Source organism: Pinus tabuliformis, chromosome 3_1 (assembly GCF_031772625.1).
Source record: "Pinus tabuliformis cultivar Carrire ecotype Pingquan chromosome 3_1, CPIR1, whole genome shotgun sequence".
Classification (NCBI taxonomy): domain Eukaryota; kingdom Viridiplantae; phylum Streptophyta; class Pinopsida; order Pinales; family Pinaceae; genus Pinus; species Pinus tabuliformis.
The window spans coordinates 211,835,730-211,855,992 of record NC_142301.1 but is presented as its reverse complement, the minus strand read 5'-3'; the positions used below and the strand labels follow the sequence as shown (position 1 = coordinate 211,855,992).

General features: G+C 39.6%; 1 protein-coding gene across 1 annotated transcript in view; it reads left to right on the top strand.

Moving 5' to 3' along the window:
• LOC149186538 (uncharacterized) overlaps nucleotides 1–20,263 on the top strand; it is a 331,009-nt gene that overhangs the window by 99,551 nt on the left and 211,195 nt on the right. The gene's annotated exons all lie outside the window — the stretch shown is intronic.

Genomic DNA, 20,263 nt, shown 5'->3' with positions numbered 1-20,263 from the left:
TCACGTTCCAAAATTTCAGCTCATTTTATGTACTCCTTTATCATAAAATTAATAAAATGGCTCAGATTGTGTTGTTGGACATTTTGGTGTTTTAATTGTGTATGAGTTCTAGTTTATTTATTGTTCCTAGTCCATTGCTTGGTATTAGCTATTAATTTCCAATTAGAAATATTACAGTGGTATCAAAGAATGATCCTGGCCTACTGTGGGGAAGCTAGCAAGATCATGAAGGTGTTGGGCATATATGCACAGTGACGAATGAACTCATAGACAAACACATGGCTCAAGGAAGATTTAATTTACAAGAATTTTGGGGTGGAATCCGTTGGAACGATGAGAGGTTGGCCCAGTTGAGGAAGATTACGGACATGATCCATCCTCATCCTTACAGTAGAGGCATTAGAAGTGCACAAGCCATAGGGGTCCAATCATTCACGCCATGTGGGGAAAGTCGACAAAATTAGGGCACCATACCTCCTCAAAAGGAGTGGACAGGATAGGGGCAGTTAGAGGATGAGACCAGGGGGTGCTTCTACTTTTGGAGACCTAACTTTAGATATCAAGGGCCCAAGGAGGATATTGGGCATGAGGCAGAGGAGACACAATATTGTGAGGAGCGTGTTGATATACCCAGTGAGATTGGGGAGTTACCCTTGTTGGAGATCCCCTTGCTAGCTCTGGTTAACACCTTAGTGGAGAGAGTAAAGCATACACTCAGAGGGCTATCTGTTGAGGAGGTGCCACCCATGGATGAGGTACCTAGTGCTATGACTAATTTTTCAGACAATATTCGGCCACAATAGAATGATGAGGTGCTTGGAGACATATCCGTCATTGACAAGGTGCCAGAAGATGCAAAGGGGTCCTGAGCTGTGACCAAGCTTATAGATGATAGTCACCCACTGTTGATTTTTGGGTAGCATCGGATGTGCTCTAGCTCCGAAATTTTGTGGAGGGGCTAGAACACATGAGATCTCCAAGACCCAGAAATCGTTTGGTGAAATTCCACCCGGATTGTATTTTATTATAATAATTAATATTTTCAATGGGGTTCCTAAGTCTAAACTTAGGAAATTAAAATATTAATGGGTATTAATAAAAATACGGGTGAGAAGCTTCTAAGAGACGAGGATCAAGTCTAATTTAATCTTATCCATTGATTAGATATTAGATCACAGTCGTTGATTTCTCAACAGGAAAAGGATAAAGGAAGGCTTGGGGTCGGTTGGAGAAGACACACAGAGAGATTGAGGAAATTGATTTTCTGATGTGAGAAGTTCTCAGGAGGAAAATTGATTAGGGAGATCTTGTAGCTAAAGTGCAGGGATAGTTCGAGAATATAGACAGAGAGGTAGAGAGAAGATTGTGGACGTAGCTCAGTAGCCAGGAGAGCTGACGTTGGGCCAGTCTGGCCCCACGCAACCTTGACGCAGAGCCAGAAGGGCCAGCACAAAGGGAGAAAGTTGCCTTCCACGCAGAGAGCTGGAATTGCCAGGAAAGCTGACGCAGTGGGCAAAAGAGCTAAAGCAGAGCCTCAAAGAGCTCCACGCAGGTCCACGCAAATAATGCGAAGGGGCAACGCAGTGGTAGCTAGGGCTAGCCAGTTTTTCTGCCGAATCAATTGGAATCTTCTGGGTGAAGTGAGGTAAAACTCACTCAGGTTCTCCACCATTGTATTTCTCTGTCACTTGTTTTCGAGGAGGGAAACCAACATTTGTATTTAGAACTACTGCTTAATAATAGAAAACCCTCAGAGTTGTTGCACCGGTTTTCCTGCATTAGGTTTTTCTGGGGACGTTTAGTACAAAAATGTGTGTCCTTTGTGTGATTGTCTCATTTATTTTTCAGTACTTGATCTGTATATTGGTGTAGGCTGCAATGTATTTGCATTAATATTTTTTGAATATTTCTTATAATAACTTGTTAAACTGAAGAACACAAGTAGGTAATGCAAATTAGTTTACTGCAGTAGGATTTCTGGTTTGTTAGATTCAAAATTTTTCACCTTGTATCAGAGCAATTGCAGATCAAGGATGACTGAAGCCATCGGCGAAAGGACATAGGAGAATCTGTATGTAAAGACATCTATCCCAAGAGACAATGCATTTTCTAGCCAAGAGAGCAGAGGAGGGGTGACACGATCACTAAGGGAGGCTCACGCAGAGCCTGCGTCAGCGTGATTCGGCGACACTGTTGCTGCAAAGGGCAGCACATTGATTATTGGGCCAACACAGAGATTATTGAGTCTCGTTTTGTCCAGTTGTTGTGGCTAGAGGTGCAGCGCAGATTTCATCTGGAGTTGCTGGTGGGGTGTTGATTCTGTTGGTGCAGAACAGTACCTAGCGCGGCAAAAGTAGAGTATAGAGAATCAGTTCTTCAAAAGATTTCTTGCCAAGAAATCTAGATCCAGTGCTAAGTAGTCGAAAAGAGAGATCAAAGAGGAGTGGTTCGACAGTGGTTGGTAGAATCATTTTCGTGAAGGAAATCAAAATTCAGAGGTAGCTTGTTCCTTAGCGAATTTCTAGCGCCAAAGAAATCCAAATCCAAGTTTTGTTGGGGCTACAGCAAAAGAGGGAGAAGAGAACCAGTTTGACATTCATTTGAGCAGAGATGGAAGTTAACAAATTGAGGTATCAGGACAGGTTGAATGGAGCATCCAACTTCGTCATTTGGAAGGCCAAGATCCTGGAAGTTCTGGATAACAATCACTTCAAGGATTATGCCTTGAAGACGACTATTGTTCCAGTTGATGCTGATCCTCTCAAGAAGTATTAGGAGGCTCAGGCAAAATCAAAGTGCATGATCTTGGAGAATGTCAAAGATCATGTGATCTCACGTATTGATGATAAGGACACAACAAGGGAAATGTGGGAGGTCTTGACCACGTTGTACGAGGGAACTTCCATTCAACGAAAGATGTTTGTTGAGAGTTAGCTGAGACAGTTTCAGACGTAAAAGGGAGAAGAAATCGATCCCTTCTACCCAGATTGCAAACGATCCGTGACCAACTAACTTCCAAACGGGCTACACCAGATCCTGAATTGATGGTCAGGACTGCCCTGAATGTAGTCACTGAAGACTAGGAAACCTCTGTCCAAAGCATCTTGGGCAGGGATTCTTTTCCCAGTTGGGAGGAGATGTGGGCAGCTCTTTGATAGGAAGAGATTAGATGGTTGACCAAGGCGGGAAGCAGCAGCAAAGGGATCATAGTTAAGAAGGAGGGAGAGGAGGATGCGGCTCTCATATCAACAAGACAGTAAGGGCAACAAAAGAAAAAGCAAAAGGACGTATCCAAAGTCAGATGCTTTAGATTTGGAGAAATGGATCATTTCGCCATGCAGTGCCCTTGAAAGAAGGGCAAAGAAGACAAGTCTAACTCAAAGACTGCTCCAGTGCAAGCTAACAAGGAGGACGAAGAGGATTGCGCCATGAGTGCTCATGTACCTCTAGAGAACAGGGGAGGTGATATTGAGCTGTAGTCGAGAGGACTACAGAAAAAATGGCAGGATCCTTGAGGTACCCAAACTCTTGGATCACATACAGCTATGGGAGCCCTTAATGACAGTGGCAGAATGACAGTAGTCAATTGGTGCAAGTGATGATGGAGAAACAATGGCAAAGCTAGAGTGCTAAAAATCTGAAGCAGCGCAGTGGAGTATTGTAGCAATGCAGCAGGCATAGAGCAGATACAACAACAACGCAGTAGCATCAGAGGGTCAGCACAGATTAGCAATAGAGGTAGCTTCCGCATCTAGGGGCATCCAGACTGACCAAACTGTCAGCTTTTGGGTAACTTTTCAGTTACTTACTTCTCAGCAACTGAGTTGCAGTGCAGCAGTTAGTAGCGGCAATGATATGGACAGCATGATGCATCATTTTGAGAGGGAACTATAGTACAGATGTAGCAGTGACAGTGGTGATGTCATGGGAAATAGTACAGATTGCAGCAGCGTAGTGGATGAAGGGCATCAAGCCGAGCATCAGTAGCGCAAAGGACCAATGTTGTGGATTAGTATGATACTTTTGCTAGGAAGTATTGCTAGAGCACATTCTTCACTAAGAGGGAGTGTTGATACTTGGGTAGCGTCAGATGTGCTCTAACTCCGAAATTTTGTGGAGGGGATAGAACACATGAGATCTCCAAGACCCAGAATCGTTTGGTGAAATTCCACTCGAATTGTATTTTATTAAAATAAATTAATATTTTTAATCGGGTTCCTAAGTCTAAACTTAGGAAAATTAAAATATTAAAGGGTATTAATAAAAATATGGGTGAGAAGCTTCTAAGAGATTAGGATCAAGTCTAATTTAATCTTAGCCGTTGATTAGAGATTAGATCACGATCGTTGATTTCTCAACAGGAAAAGTATAAAGCAAGGTTTGGGGTCAGTTGGAGAAGACACACAGAGAGATTGAGGAAATCAATTTTCTGAGGTGAGAAGTTCTTAGGAGGAAAATCGATTGGGGAGATCTTGCAGTTGAGGGGCAGGGATAGTTCAAGAATACAGACAGAGAAGTGGAGAGAAGCTTGTGGAGGCAACGCAGCAGCCAGGAGAGCTAACGTTAGGCTAGTTCGGGCCCACGCGGCCTTGACGCAGAGCCAAAAGGGCCAGCGCAAAGAGAGAAAGATGCCTTCCACACGAAGAGTCAGAACTGTCGGGAACTGCTAGAACAGCTAGGAAAGATGATGTAGTGGGCAGAAGATCTGGTGCAGAGCCTCAGAGAGCTCCACGCAGTTACTGCGAAGGGCCAATGTTGTTGTAGCCGGGCCGGATCAGCCAGAATCTGCCAGGTGAAGTGAGGTAAAACTTACTTAGGTTCTCCGCCATTGTATTTATTTGTCATTGGTTTGCCGGGCAACAGACATTTGTATTTAGAACTACTTCTTAATAATAGAAAACCATCAGAGCTGTTGTACGGTTTTCCCACATTGGGTTTTTCCGAGGATGTTTAGTCCAAAAATAAGTGTGTCCTTTGTGTGATCGTCTCATTTATTTTTCAGTACTTGATATGTATATTGGTGTAGGCTGTAGTGTATTTGCATTAATATTTTTTGAATATTTCTGAAATTAACATGTTAAACTGAAGAACACAAGTAGATAATGAAAATTAGTTTACTGCAGTAGGATTTCTGGTTTATTAGATTCAAAAATTTTCACACCCACAATAGTTTCATTAGTTCCATGCTAGCCTTCTAGCATTAAAAAGGAAGGCCACGATAGTACGAGAGGCCATTTTGCAACAGAACAAGAAGCTGGAGGGCATGAGAGCGGTTTATGCTAAGTCAACGGCCAAACTAACTCGCGTTGGGGAACGGTTGGAATCCTTAATCGTACAGCTAGAGTACACATTGGAGCGTCGAAGCAGCCCTATGCAGACATACATAGATGGGGCTTGTAGCACTAGTGGGTTTCCTTTGCATGTTGGAGAGGGAGAGGCAAAGTCACCTCGACAGATTTTATGTGTTGACCAGGATGGTGAGATGAGGCGACATGAGCTACACAGGGTGAAACATTCACAAGATGGAGGGCTTGTTCTGTGTATGTGAGTTCGTGCTTACGATCCTTCCCTTGGGGTTAGATGGCAAAAGATTCTGAGTTGGTACCTAGTGGATTGGGCTAGGCATATGGAGTCGGTCATATGTCAGAGTGAGAGTCAGCAGGCGCGTTTAGGCATCGAGGATACTGGAGGCTCAGGTTGGTATTGGGATCCAGATGGAACTACCCACCATTTACCAAATACGCAGACTGACTATGGCGTTGGTGGTATAGTGGAACCTGCAGTTGAGTGCACACATTTTCTAGGGAAGTTTCATTCAGCACCAGTGGTCAGTAAGTTTGCGAGGGGATTACATAGGTCATTTAGTTATGTTGGTTGTGTGTGGGGTCACAACATGATCAACACACTCTGGCAATAGATTGTTGGAGGAGGTGGCATTGGTAGGCCACTAGAAAATACGTTGAATGGGGCTATGGATTATCCATATTTATGTGGGACACAAAGGACATGGAGGAGCAGAGCAGAGCAAAGTACTAGTACCTAGGGAGATTCACTTCTTGGGTCCCTCATGGAGGATTTGGAGGTGAGATACATTCATCAGAGGGTATGGTGATGTGATGGTGGAGGTGATGATGTCGATCGGGTGTGGGCCGACGCGTACTGTCACAACTTTAGGCCATGACATTCAAGGATGTGTAGGAGCATCTAATGTTGAGCAGTGGTTTGCAGGTGGGCATGCAGATGTATGGTGTTGTGTCGTAGTGTGTTGGATTGCGCTGTGGAATACGAGTAGCGTCTCACATCGCATTGAGTATAGGTGGGGAGTGATAGGTACAATTACACATGTAGGTTACGAGATAGTACAAGATGGTATAGCAGTAGCAGGGGGTATTCAGTGGTGTACAAGGACAGTTCGAGGTGTACAGTGGCATGCCAAGGAGACTTATGGACAGGGATATTAGGGATACCATTGGGTGCAACTCACCCAAGATCGATGAGGACATTGTTGAGCATCTGGGGATGCCATGTTCAAGGGAGATAGGTCTCTGATTGGATTATCAGCAAATCTGAGGCAGAGAAAGGGACGTCCATAGGATTACTCTTCAGTATCCCTGCAAACTCTTGATCATACACTTTGGGACCTATCCACCCATCACTCTCCAATATTGCTTACGATCATAAAGCATTTGGTTGTTGCCCCTTGATGCTCTCAGTACAGGCAGCAGGACATGGGAGGCTCACTCTAGGCAGTCGGATGAGACACGGTGTGTCATGGGCAGGAGGGAGACTATCTAGTTGATACATTTGGTGGGTGCACGAGATGACAGATATAGGCTTAGGGATGGTGTGGTTTACTACTGAGGTAGCATATATTCCACCCTTGGACTCCCACTCAGGGAGGTGATTGCAAGGGAGTTGCATGATGCACTTTCTGCAATATAGTTCAAGGAATTATATGAGCATGAGATGCAGTGGATGTTAGACCTTGTCTACAGTCAAATGTTTATACTCTAGGCAGTATCGGGGTGTGCTTTCAGGAGGCAGGATAATAAATTTCACTATGTGGTCTAGGAAGAGCAAGGCAGATTGGCATGTATGGGGCAGATTCTTAAAACTTAGGGTCCATCTATCAAATACATACGGGGTTAGAGACGAGGCACAAAGGGGTCCCAACAACTAGCAGTTGGTCACAACTACAAGCAGGGAGGTTTGGGAGTTGTTTATCTCTAGTATGGCTATGGGATCTAGTTGATTGATAGGACACTCCACTTTATGATGAGCAGGATCACGGTAGAGGATGATCTAGTTCACCTTGGGTGTGAAGCATGGGAGACTGTTGAAACCTCCATTGTATGGTGAGGTATATTTATCTTGTTGTTGCTCAAGGCTGAGATTGACAATGGATGGATAGACATTTACATCATGGGGATGCCCGGGAAGGATAAGATTGGCATTCATAAATATTACACCATCAGGTTTCAGGAGGGGAGGATACAGTCTAAGCATGATGGGAAGTTTTTCATAGTCAGAGTGGTGTAGCATCAGCATTGGTGGCACCCTTAGGAAACTATCATGGGATTTGGGTACAACAGGAATTGGTGGTTCAACTACCCTAAGGGGTGAGCTGGTTTCTACAAGGAGATATCATTAAGATCTTTCATTGGTTTCTAGCGATTCACTATTGACATGGGGAGTGTCACTAGTATGGTAGGATGTTCGATAGAGAGGAGTGGTCCAGTGGCACATTTGGGACCCTGGAATTGGCTAGGCCAACGGTTGGAGCAATAGGATATTTCTTGAGGACAAACAATTTTTGGTGGGGAGGACTGTAATGTTCCCAAATAAAAAGGAGAAAATATTATTTTGTGGGAGAAAAGTGGAAATTATTATTTTAATGAAGAATGGTGACAGAGTAATATTTTATTAGTGGAAGGTGGGGATGACCAAGGGAGAGGGCTATCAATTATAAATAGAGCTTGGAGGCCTCCATTTGGTATCTTTTGATTATTTGACAATTTAACACTAGTTCTCTTGAGTTGGTTAGCCAAGACAATCTGTGTTATTCAACATAAGAAATTTCTAAGCGAGAATTCCACCCTAATTTTGGAGAACTTTGAGTGTCTCCCTAGTGAGGAAATTTGGGGAGCTAAATTCAGAGCTTCCATTGGACATCATTGCAGGAGTTTACTAAGCAGTGCACATTTCTTGAGCCCAAAGGTATTTTTGTGGAGCACATTGTGGGAGGACGCATGGGTTAGAGGCTTCGGGCTTTTGCAGAGACCTTTCTTATTGTTAGATGGGAGTTTAGACAACGATTCATCGGGTTGGATTGGAGGTTATTACCTATGTCGATTTTTCTATCTTTTGGCAGGGGCACAAAAGCTATTTGACCAAGTGTTGTGCAGGGGTTTAAAGAAGTGGAGCTAGGAAATATAAGGGCTAAAGATAGGAGGTATTTCTTAGTTGATAATTTAGCCAAAGCTGGAAGAAATTTTCTGTGGTATATTTGGGCATAATTTAGTAGTATAAAAAATGTGGGGTGTGTTTTGGCCAGATTGGGCAATTCACACTTGTTGGGGGTCATCAAGGGTTGGTGGATTCAACCCAAACCCTTTTGGATTTTTGTGGGTTTATTTAGAGGAGTCTCTTGCTAATTTTATAGAATTTTACGAGCAATATTCAGGCCTAAAATCCACAATCTTATAGCATGGTGAATTGCTGGTTAGCTGAGGAATTTGCATCACCTAGTGGGATTAGTTTTGGCTTGGAGTTGGGCCAAACCATTTCTGAGTTTTTTTGGGTTTTGGGAGATGTGTTTAGAGCTAAATTTTCAAAGCATTCTGAAGAGTATTCAGCCCCAATATCAACATTCCATCCAACAACGAGTCGCATATTATTTTTGGATAGTGCACAGATCACTCCGGGACCATTTCTACCACTTGAGTTCGGGTCATTTTTCCGGGTTCTGCTCACCTTGCATAGTAAGCCCAGGTTCCAATATTTCAACTCATTTTATGTACTTTTTAATCATAAAATTAATAAAATGGCTCAAATTGTGTTGTTAGACATTTTGGTAAATTACTTGTGTATGAGTTCTAGTTTATTTATTGTTCCTAGTCCATTGCTTGATATTAGTTGTCAAATTCCAATTAGGAATATTACACTCAGATTTTACAGGAACCGCGACAACGACTCAGGTCGGGGGCTATCACTCTAATCCCCGACCTCTTCGTTCTGTTTGTCTCCCAAGAACAGGTTATGGGGGTGGGTCCCTATGGAAATGTGAAGATGAAGGACAAGTTGGAAACCAATGAGTCCAGGAGACATGATTGAATGGCCTATGTACTTCGTTAATTTTAGCAAGATTTAAAGATTATAATAGATTTGAATGTGAGACTAGTGCCTTATGGAGTCAACCTCTTGCGTATTACCAATTAGATGCCAAGTAACTAGATGAACAATTGTTGATTGGATGCTTCACTAGACTAGATGAAATGAAAATCTTACAAGCTGGGTGGAATGCAAAATCTTGGTTGATTTTAAGTTAGATTCCTATTCTAAGCGTAACCTTCTTCTTAATTGTTTTGGAACTAGTCTCTAGAGTAGGTTGTGGGATGAAAGCCAACAGGAAGAAAGCAGAGGCTTGATTAACAATACCTCCCCCCATGTTCCAACAACTCGGTTCCTCCGGCACTACAGAGACTGTGGCTTTGATGACTGTAAGGTCATTGTGTTAACCACTAAAGAGGTGTTAAGCCTCTCAAGCTAAATTGAGAAAGGGTGGCCATAAATGTCTATCAACAAAGCTTATTCTTGGAGGTACGTTATTAATGCAACTAGACGTAGAATGTAATGCAAGATGGATGAGTGTTTCTTAAGGTAAGATTACTTAAATGTTCCTCAAGTACTTAGTTATGATTTATGTCAAGTTAAGATATCATGTACTTTACAATACTTAGAGAGAGGTAATCTTAACCACAAGAAAGTGTCAGTTTGACAAGTGCCAAATATGAACAAGAGATTCGTTCAAGTGCTCAAAACAAAATTATCCTCCACAAGATATTAATGATAGAAATTATCCTCAGAGCACTTGTCCACTCAATGATTTTCAATACAATATGCCAGTCACAATTACTCAGTATATTCCAATGATGATTCCACAACAAGATTATCAATGTTTTTATGCCAATATTACTTAATGCCAATTATTGGCTTGGTCAAGATAGGTGTTTACATCACTTAAGGAAAAGATCATCAATATGCAATATTTCCCACAAGAGATATTTACCAAGGAGCCAAGATAACCACTTAAGTGCAAGAAATATTCTTTACAATGGTTTATTATGATCCACAATAAAAGTCAAAGGAACAATAAACAATTAGAGCACTTTTTAAGCGATGATTCAATCTTATGCACAATTAGCAAATTAGATTTCAAAGTGACAAGATGCTAAGGAAATAGAAACCATTCAACAAAATGTGCTTAATGTCAATATTCACATAGATGCAAGAAACACCAATATCTTGGATCCTTAGATCAGCTCTTGAGAAACAACTTAGCAAGATTATTGGATTATGATATTTAGTTTGTCAAGTGCTTTTTAGAGAGTGTTGTTAGTGAAAAACTCAAAGCTTTAGGCAACTCACAGCAAACAAGTATGTTAATGTACCAAAACAATAGTAATTTGCCTTAATGAGAAAATAGAACCACTTATTTTGTTTAAGTTCCAATTAATCTCAAATGAGTAATAAGTGAATATGTGATAGTAGTTAGTAGATTTATTACAATAGAGGGATAATTTACCTTTAGAGCACCTTGGAGGAAAGAATGAAGTGTCAAATTCAAGTGATATAATCTACTACCAAAAACACTTTTCCATGATCAAATTCATAAACAAGCTATGCCTTCTTATGATGCTTATTACTGTTATACCAGACTTTAGTATGCAGAAATAACATAGATGACAATCACCAAGGTCATGCAATTTAACTTCAAAGCAATAATGTCCAACAAGTGCGATTAGTTCCTCAACATGTTATGCAAATCATGAGTGATTTCTAGAGAATTTTCATGAGTGATTTCTGGAGCATTTTCATGAGTATTTTGTCACTATTATGACTATTTAAGATTGTTGTAGCAAACAATGAAGAAAAAATGAGGGTTAGAGGTCAAACCCATAGGCCCTAGGCCTGGTAGGTCACTTGCCCAATTTGTCCAAATTTTGTCAATTACTGGAGCACCTGCAAACACAAAAACTTGCCAATGTTCAATCCAGATAATCAAATGATCAAATCAGAGATGGAAGAAGGCAGGGAGGCAAGGAATGAGGGCTAAGAGAGAGGGGATAAGACCTATGGCTATGACCTAGAGGCCGAAAAGGCTCCATGACAAGCCTGGAAAGGTTGTCGCTAGGCTTAAGGAAGGGGCTGAGAGGCCCTATAGGGTTGCGCAGGGGTCATAAGGGGAGGTCGAGGCCTTAAAAGTGTTGTAGCTAGGCTGCAAGGGGAGACAGAGGATTGAAAAGGCTAGACAAAGGGCAGGGAGGCCTTTTCAGGCATGCGAGAGGAAGAATAAGGGAGTTCAAGTGGCCTAGAGGCCGCGACAAGGCCTAAAAAGGCCAAAAAGTGCCACAGTAGGGGCTAAAAGGGTAAGTTGAGGCCTAATTTGCCCTACGGCTAGCCTTGGAGGGCTAGTAAAGGCTCACACAAGGGCTTAAAGGGATCAAAAACTAGGGTTGAGGGGGATGCTAGGCTTGGAGGCCCACAAAAAATTGAAAGCCTCGCCATAAATTTGAATTTGCTTAAGATCTTTAATTTCACTGCAAAATTCTTCAATTGTTCACCCTACAAAAATTCTAGAGACTGGATCTTACCCTCAAGGGTCTAGATCTAGCTATAACCCAACTAATCTTCTTGAGTCTCACCTGCAAAAATGAATTTTACAAGTACCCAAAACCTCAATATATACAAAAATTAAAAATAAACCCCAAACCCAGTTGTAAAACAAGGGTTAGAAAAAATAAAACTTATTTACAAAAAAATAATTTACAAATTATATACATATATACAATGCTTGAAAATAAATTTTGAAGAGTGAATTTTTTATGATAATGACAATAGTTTAATGTATTTCAAAAAATAGGTGTTAACCATGGCCTTAGCGAAGTAAGAAACCCACATTAAATTCTTGGTGCCTGTTGTCGCGCGGATTGACACGACAACGCTCAGACCGGGGGCTGTCACTCTGATCCCTGGTCCCTCCATTTAAGCCTGTCTTCCGCGGCTAAGGGGGGTAGTCCCTGAGAGATGATGAGACCAACTGTCGACCAGTTGGTTGGGAGACACGAGACACGATATGAAAAACACTAGATGGATTTGATTAATTTAGCAGACCAGTGCCTTAAGAGATTGTGGTTAAAACGATTACTTGTTAAATGATATAAAAATATGGACCATGAACAGCAATCATCTATCATCAGCTAAATCACAATGCTCTTAGAATGACCAAAACGATACCCAGCAATTGAGAATTTTAAAAAAAAAAGGTGAATACTTTAAACCACCACGAATTATAAACCATTAACCAGATATCGTATTCGTATCTCGACTTGAAAAAATTTTAGATCTCAGCATGAAAGATATAACAGGAAAACAACTGAAACTGGCAAAAATAATTTTCCACAAAAATTTTTATTTTTCAAATTTTTTTTTTTTTTAGACCCCAAAAGTTAAAAAAAAAAAAAAAAATTAATCTAAAAACTAAACTATAAAACTAAATCTAAAATCCTTTATTATTATTTTTATTTTTATTTTTATTTTAAAACAAATTTAATCTAAAACTTAACCATATAAAAATTATTCTAAAAACTAAACTAAACCTAAATTAATTTAAATAAATGCTTTTTTATTTTTTATTTTCATATAATAAAAATCTACAAAACGATTTATTAAAATCTAAAAATTTAAAATAAAAATTTAAACCAAAGTCTGAACTAAACTAAAATCTAATGACTAAGTATTAAAAACTATAAAAACAAAACTATACAAAAATTTAAATCTAAACCTAAAAAACAAAAATGCATACGTCTAAATGCTGCCCACAAAAATCGAATGAAAACGCTTTACCTACGCATACAGCTTAGCCGCCATATCAGAAAAAAAAAAAAAAAAAAAAAAAAAAAAAAAAAAAAAAAAAAAAAAAAAAAAAAAAAATCGTTCTTGCTATATGAATTTATCAGCTTGGAACCTGGCCCGTAGCAGCAAAACGATTTTTTTTTTTGAGCCGCAGATTACCTGATCAAATCGAGACCTGGGTGTGTTACCTGTGGCGGATACCTTGCGTCTGGTGCTGAGGAATCCGGTGTTGAATGATACTTGATATCCACTGTGTACCAAAGAAATTTTTATTGACACCTACGCTGAAAGCCGTGGCTCATCTGCGTGAGTGAAGACTGTATAGCAACGAAATTTTTCGCTGATGCTCACACTGAAACTTCTCCTCGTACAGTCGACTGTGCATAACTCGGATTAATGTGGCGATCAAAAATCGTTTCAGAACAATTACAGGTGACAGCGGTGGTCTAAGGAAACGCGTGGATGATTTCATACAACCCGTAACAGCCTTTTGGTGCTATCTGTTACCATGAATCGCTTGACCCACATCGATTGATCACCTTATGCGTTTGCAGGTGCGTGGGGCTGAGTGCAAACGTTTCCTTTTGATGGCAGACAGGCATATGAAATAATGAAACTGTGTGAGAGTTGAAAATCGAAAGGATATACACAGGTGAGAAATGGGTGTGCAGGCTGGCCTATATAGAACGTAAGCAGTTTTATAACAGTGGATTTTGCTGTGGGTATGGAGATTCTGGTTGTGGGGATTTGATTATGGCTTTGCAGTTTCAAAAAAGCTTGTTGCGGATAACGTGAAGGGCAAACAGTGAAATGAGAGCAATAAGGAGGCATGGGGAAGTCGGATCTGTGTGCGGACAACCTACTGAGATTGCATCATGAAACGCTGAGATATTTTTCAGAACATGCACCTGTAACCTGCCAAAAGAAAAGAGACTAAACTGAAGTATGCCAGAAAATAAACTAAAAACCCTAAACCCTAAATGAAGACTGCATAAAGCAAAATATGAAACCCTAGACAGCTGATTAATGTACAAATTGTGACCCCTGAAATGCCAGATTTAGCAATAACAGCAGTAATATTTTCGAAATATCAGAAAACTTGAATTCTGCTGTGAACAGAAAGAAAATCTCTCATGCAAAACCAGAAATAAACTTTAAATGATTAACCCAGGGCCAAAATCAGCTGGGCTCTGCAAAGAAAAGCCTGTGGGAGTCGGCTGGTTCAGCCTAGAACTTCCCCAAACGCCCACCAATATTCTCTACTAAAAGGTTTTCCTGCACATCTCAAGCAACCATCAGCAAAGAGAGAGAGAATGCTACTAGATCTCAGGAAATAATGGAGATACCTGCCATTGTTTCAGAAACCCTAGAAACACTCAAACCCTAGCAAGTGAACAAGATACCTGTGCTCACAATACTCTAAAAACAAGCTATGATTAATGGCTGAAAACTGAAATATGCAGAAAATTAAAGATCTCACAGCAATTCCAGAGAGTAACACCAGCACGATCTAGACCCCAAAGTCTTCTTTTATTAACCAGAAATCAGATTACAAGAGAGCTTTTTCAGTACAGACTCACAGATCAGCCAATCTGAAATGACCACTAGCATCCTACTTAAAGGAAATGCCTCCAACGGCTAGTTCGAGTGATCCATGTAGAAATGATCTCGACCGTTGATGAGGATCAAGACATCTCTTGATCTCATCCGTCGATTTATTCACTTAAAATATTATTACTTTATTAGTTAGGGTTTTTGCTTTATATTTCATTTTTTAATTTTTACTTATTTTATTATTTTATTATTTTTATTCATTTTTTAATTTTTTAATTCATTTTAAAATGGATCATCGAACTAAGCCTTCGGAAACATCACCTAGGACCTAGGACCTAGGACTCATGAGGGGATTTAAAACATTTTTCAACCCTCAGGACACATTACATCATGACTTTTACAATTTACATCTTAAGGGAGAAAACCCCTTTAACATAGACCCTCACAAATCACCCAGTTCTGCGACACAACTATAATCTAGCAGATCAACACACTAGGATTCTCCTAAAATTCCAATGACAAAATCAATCCCGGCTTTGGGGTCAGGTTTGAAGGAAAACTCTGCCGATCCGTGGATCGGTGAGACGAAAAACCTTCCGGGACGTAGATTATCATCAGAAAGTTAGGTCCACCTAGGCAAATTACATACATGACTCATGTCTGCTAAGATTATTTACAATCAATACATGCAGACTGGGTTTACAATCAAAAAGATCAAGCTGCTGATGATGGCAGGATGGCACGGACATGCTGATCAGGTGCTGCCCCTTTTTGCCAAGAAAAGGGGGATGTACTGCATGGGTAGTTGATCAGTAGAGGTCAACATCTGGCTCTACTTGGGGACACGTTGCTGCTTGCAGGAATGTGAGAATCCAGAATCTGCATCCATACAACACAAAAATGAGTAGCGTCCATCCAAAAAATCAGCATATACATTAAGCACATAAAAGCTCTTCATTTATTAACTATCTAATAACATGAAAAGTAAATCTAATCCTAAAACAAAAGTGAAACGCTGAAAAGACAAGGAGTAGAGTTAGAAATACAATACAAAAAATGCCCCACGGCATCAGATGTGTTCAATATAGTGCATACTGAGCATTTGCCTGCTTTCAGGCAAATCTGTCGGTTGCTTGTCGGATGTGCCATGTCCAATTTTGCATATGGTAGGACTTTTTCCTATCCGAAAATCAAGCAGCTCGCGACCGTCTGATGCGTCAAATCTTCTTCTCATTTTCTTCCTCTTGCGCTTTTTCTTTCTGGCAGGATGAATTACTGATGAGCTGGAACTTTCTGTCTTGAAACTATCAGATGAAGTATGCGTGATATGTCTCTCTTTAGCCCGCATCCCATCTTTATCATTCTTAAGTCCATCTTCAATCAACCATCTTTCAACTGGACTAATAACCTCCTCATAATAAGATGGAGCTTGTTGCAACAAATGAGAAGGCTCCTGATCTATTGATGTTATCTGGTTTCTTTCATTTTCCAATTGCTGAAACTTTTGAACCTGTATTCTAATGGCATCTATCTGTCTAGAGTGTTCAACCTTTATAGCACTAATTTGTCTGGCATGATGTTCTTCCATGTCTTTTATTACTTTAACATTTTCTTCCTTTATGTTCATCAAGCAATGCTGCATGGAATTTATTTCTTCTTCATGATTCGCTTGCATGTTTCCAATTTCTGTTTCATGTTTAGTTTTCATGGCCTCAATTTCCTTAGCATGCTGATTTTGTGTGTCCTCAATCTCCTTATTACGTTTTTCCAGATGGGTGCGTAAAGTTTTAACATCATTGATAAGATTAGTTTGGTTGCTTTCCATATTTTTCACCAGCATCATTAAATCTTGTATTATTTGCTTTTGCTCTTCCTTTTGATTGTCATTTATCCCTGATTTTTTACTATCATGAACTTGATCTGCAATAGTTCCAGTTGATGACACATTCTGATCTTGAACTCTTTCTTTCTGTTGCACAATTTTAGGGGCAGAAGGCAAGCTGTTTGGACTATCATATCTATCTTTAAAAGCATTGAGAATGTCTTGTAAAGAAGTGAAAAAATCATTAGGAAAGTTATTAAACCAATTCAAGGCATCACCCTCTAAAGAATGGACAAATAGACGCATTTTGAAATCTTCATGATTATATTGAGGAAGTCTACAATATATGGTCATTACACAAGTAAACATGTTTAAATGATGTCTAACAGTGACCGGATCATCACCCGAGAACTTAAATAATTTAGAAATGGCCTCTTTCGGAAGATCATGGAGATTATTAGTAAAATGACATGGTTTACATGAATAATCCATGATGAACAACAAAGGATCAAATGGATGATAGAAAGAGATTTCTGCTCAAGAGAATTAAGAGATGAGAGAAGTGGAGTCGCCACTTGAACAATGAATCTGATTCTAGGACCCAAAAGGTAACCACAAGCAGATATGAGGAAAGCTTCTTGTCTGGGAAAAATGAGAAAGTGGAGTCGCCACCCAAACAGGAAACAAACCCAAGAGGCGCTGCTGATATGTGATGAAAAGATGCCAAAATATTGATTCTGCCAGCTCAACTGAGAGATGAGAAAGATGAATGATTGTCGTTTGAAACACCGAGAACAAAGTGTCCCCGGCAACGGCGCCAAAAAATGTTGTCGCGCGGATTGACACGACAACGCTCAGACCGGGGGCTGTCACTCTGATCCCCGGTCCCTCCGTTTAAGCCTGTCTCCCGCGGCTAAGGGGGGTAGTCCCTGAGAGATGATGAGACCAACTGTCGACCAGTTGGTTGGGAGACACGAGACACGATATGAAAAGCACTAGATGGATTTGATTAATTTAGCAGACCAGTGCCTTAAGAGATTGTGGTTAAAACGATTACTTGTTAAATGATATAAAAATATGGACCGTGAACAGCAATCATCTATCATCAGCTAAATCACAATGCTCTTAGAATGACCAAAACGATACTCAGCAATTGAGAATTTTCAAAAAAAAAGGTGAATACTTTAAACCACCACGAATTATAAACCATTAACCAGATATCGTATTCGTATCTCGACTTGAAAAAATTTTAGATCTCAGCATGAAAGATATAACAGGAAAACAACTGAAACTGGCAAAAATAATTTTCCACAAAAATTTTTATTTTTCAAAATTTTTTTTTTTTTAGACCCCAAAAGTTAAAAAAAAAAAGAAAATTAATCTAAAAACTAAACTATAAAACTAAATCTAAAATCCTTTATTATTTTTTTTTATTTTAAAACAAATTTAATCTAAAACTTAACCATATAAAAATTAAAACTAAAAATTATTCTAAAAACTAAACTAAACCTAAATTAATTTAAATAAATGCTTTTTTATTTTTTATTTTTTTATTTTTTATTTTCATATAATAAAAATCTACAAAACGATTTATTAAAATCTAAAAATTTAAAATAAAAATTTAAACCAAAGTCTGAACTAAACTAAAATCTAATGACTAAGTATTAAAAACTATAAAAACAAAACTATACAAAAATTTAAATCTAAACCTAAAAAACAAAAATGCAAACGTCTAAATGCTGCCCACAAAAATCGAATACGCTTTACCTACGCATACAGCTTAGCCGCCATATCAGAAAAAAAAAAAAAAAAAAAAAAAAAAAAAAAAAAAAAAAAACTCGTTCTTGCTATATGAATTTATCAACTTGGAACCTGGCCCGTAGCAGCAAAACGATTTTTTTTTTGAGCCGCAGATTACCTGATCAAATCGAGACCTGGGCGTGTTACCTGTGGCGGATACCTTGCGTCTGGTGCTGAGGAATCCGGTGTTTGAATGATACTTGATATCCACTATGTACCAACGAAATTTTTATTGACACCTACGCTGAAAGCCGTGGCTCATCTGCGTGAGTGAAGACTGTATAGCAACGAAATTTTTCGCTGATGCTCACACTGAAACTTCTCCTCGTACAGTCGACTGTGTACAACTCGGATTAATGTGGCGATCAAAAATCGTTTCAGAACAATTACAGGTGACAGCAGTGGTCTGAGGAAACGCGTGGATGACTTCATACAACCCGTAACAGCCTTTTGGTGCTATCTGTTACCATGACTCGCTTGACCCACATCGATTGATCACCTTATGCGTTTGCAGGTGCGTGGGGCTGAGTGCAAACGTTTCCTTTTGATGGCGGACAGGCATATGAAATAATGAAACTGTGTGAGAGTTGAAAATCGAAAGGATATACGCAGGTGAGAAATGGGTGTGCAGGCTGGCCTATATAGAACGTAAGCAGTTTTATAAAAGTGGATTTTGCTGTGGGTATGGAGATTCTGGTTGTGGGGATTTGATTATGGCTTTGCAGTTTCAAAAAAAACTTGTTGCGGATAACGTGAAGGGCAAACAGTGAAATGAGAGCAATAAGGAGGCATGGGGAAGTCGGATCTGTGTGCGGACAACCTGCTGAGATTGCATCATGAAACGCTGAGATATTTTTCAGAACCTGCACCTGTAACCTGCCAAAAGAAAAGAGACTAAACTGAAGTATGCCAGAAAATAAACTAAAAACCCTAAACCCTAAATGAAGACCACATAAAGCAAAATATGAAACCCTAGACAGCTGATTAATGTACAAATTGTGACCCCTGAAATGCCAGATTTAGCAATAACAGCAGTAATATTTTCGAAATATCAGAAAACTTGAATTCTGCTGTGAACAGAAAGAAAATCTCTCATGCAAAACCAGAAATAAACTTTAAATGATTAACCCAGGGCCAAAATCAGCTAGGCTCTACAAAGAAAAGCCTGTGGGAGTCGGCTGGTTCAGCCTAGAACTTCCCCAAACGCCCACCAATATTCTCTACTAAAAGGTTTTCCTGCACATCTCAAGCAACCATCAGCAAAGAGAGAGAGAATGCTGCTAGATCTCTGGAAATAATGGAGATACCTGCCATTATTTCAGAAACCCTAGAAACACTCAAACCCTAGCAAGTGAACAAGATACCTGTGCTCACAATACTCTAAAAACAAGCTATGATTAATGGCTGAAAACTGAAATATGCAGAAAATTAAAGATCTCACAGCAATTCCAGAGAGTAACACCAGCACGATCTAGACCCCAAAGTCTTCTTTTATTAACCAGAAATTAGATTACAAGAGAGCTTTTTCAGTACAGACTCACAGATCAGCCAATCTGAAATGACCACTAGCATCCTACTTAAAGGAAATGCCTCCAACGGCTAGTTCGAGTGATCCATGTAGAAATGATCTCGACCGTTGATGAGGATCAAGACATCTCTTGATCTCATCCGTCGATTTATTCACTTAAAATATTATTACTTTATTAGTTAGGGTTTTTGCTTTATATTTCATTTTTTAATTTTTACTTATTTTATTATTTTTATTCATTTTTTAATTTTTTAATTCATTTTAAAATGGATCATCGAACTAAGCCTTCGGAAACATCACCTAGGACCTAGGACCTAGGACTCATGAGGGGATTTAAAACATTTTTCAACCCTCAGGACACATTACATCATGACTTTTACAATTTACATCTTAAGGGAGAAAACCCCTTTAACATAGACCCTCAC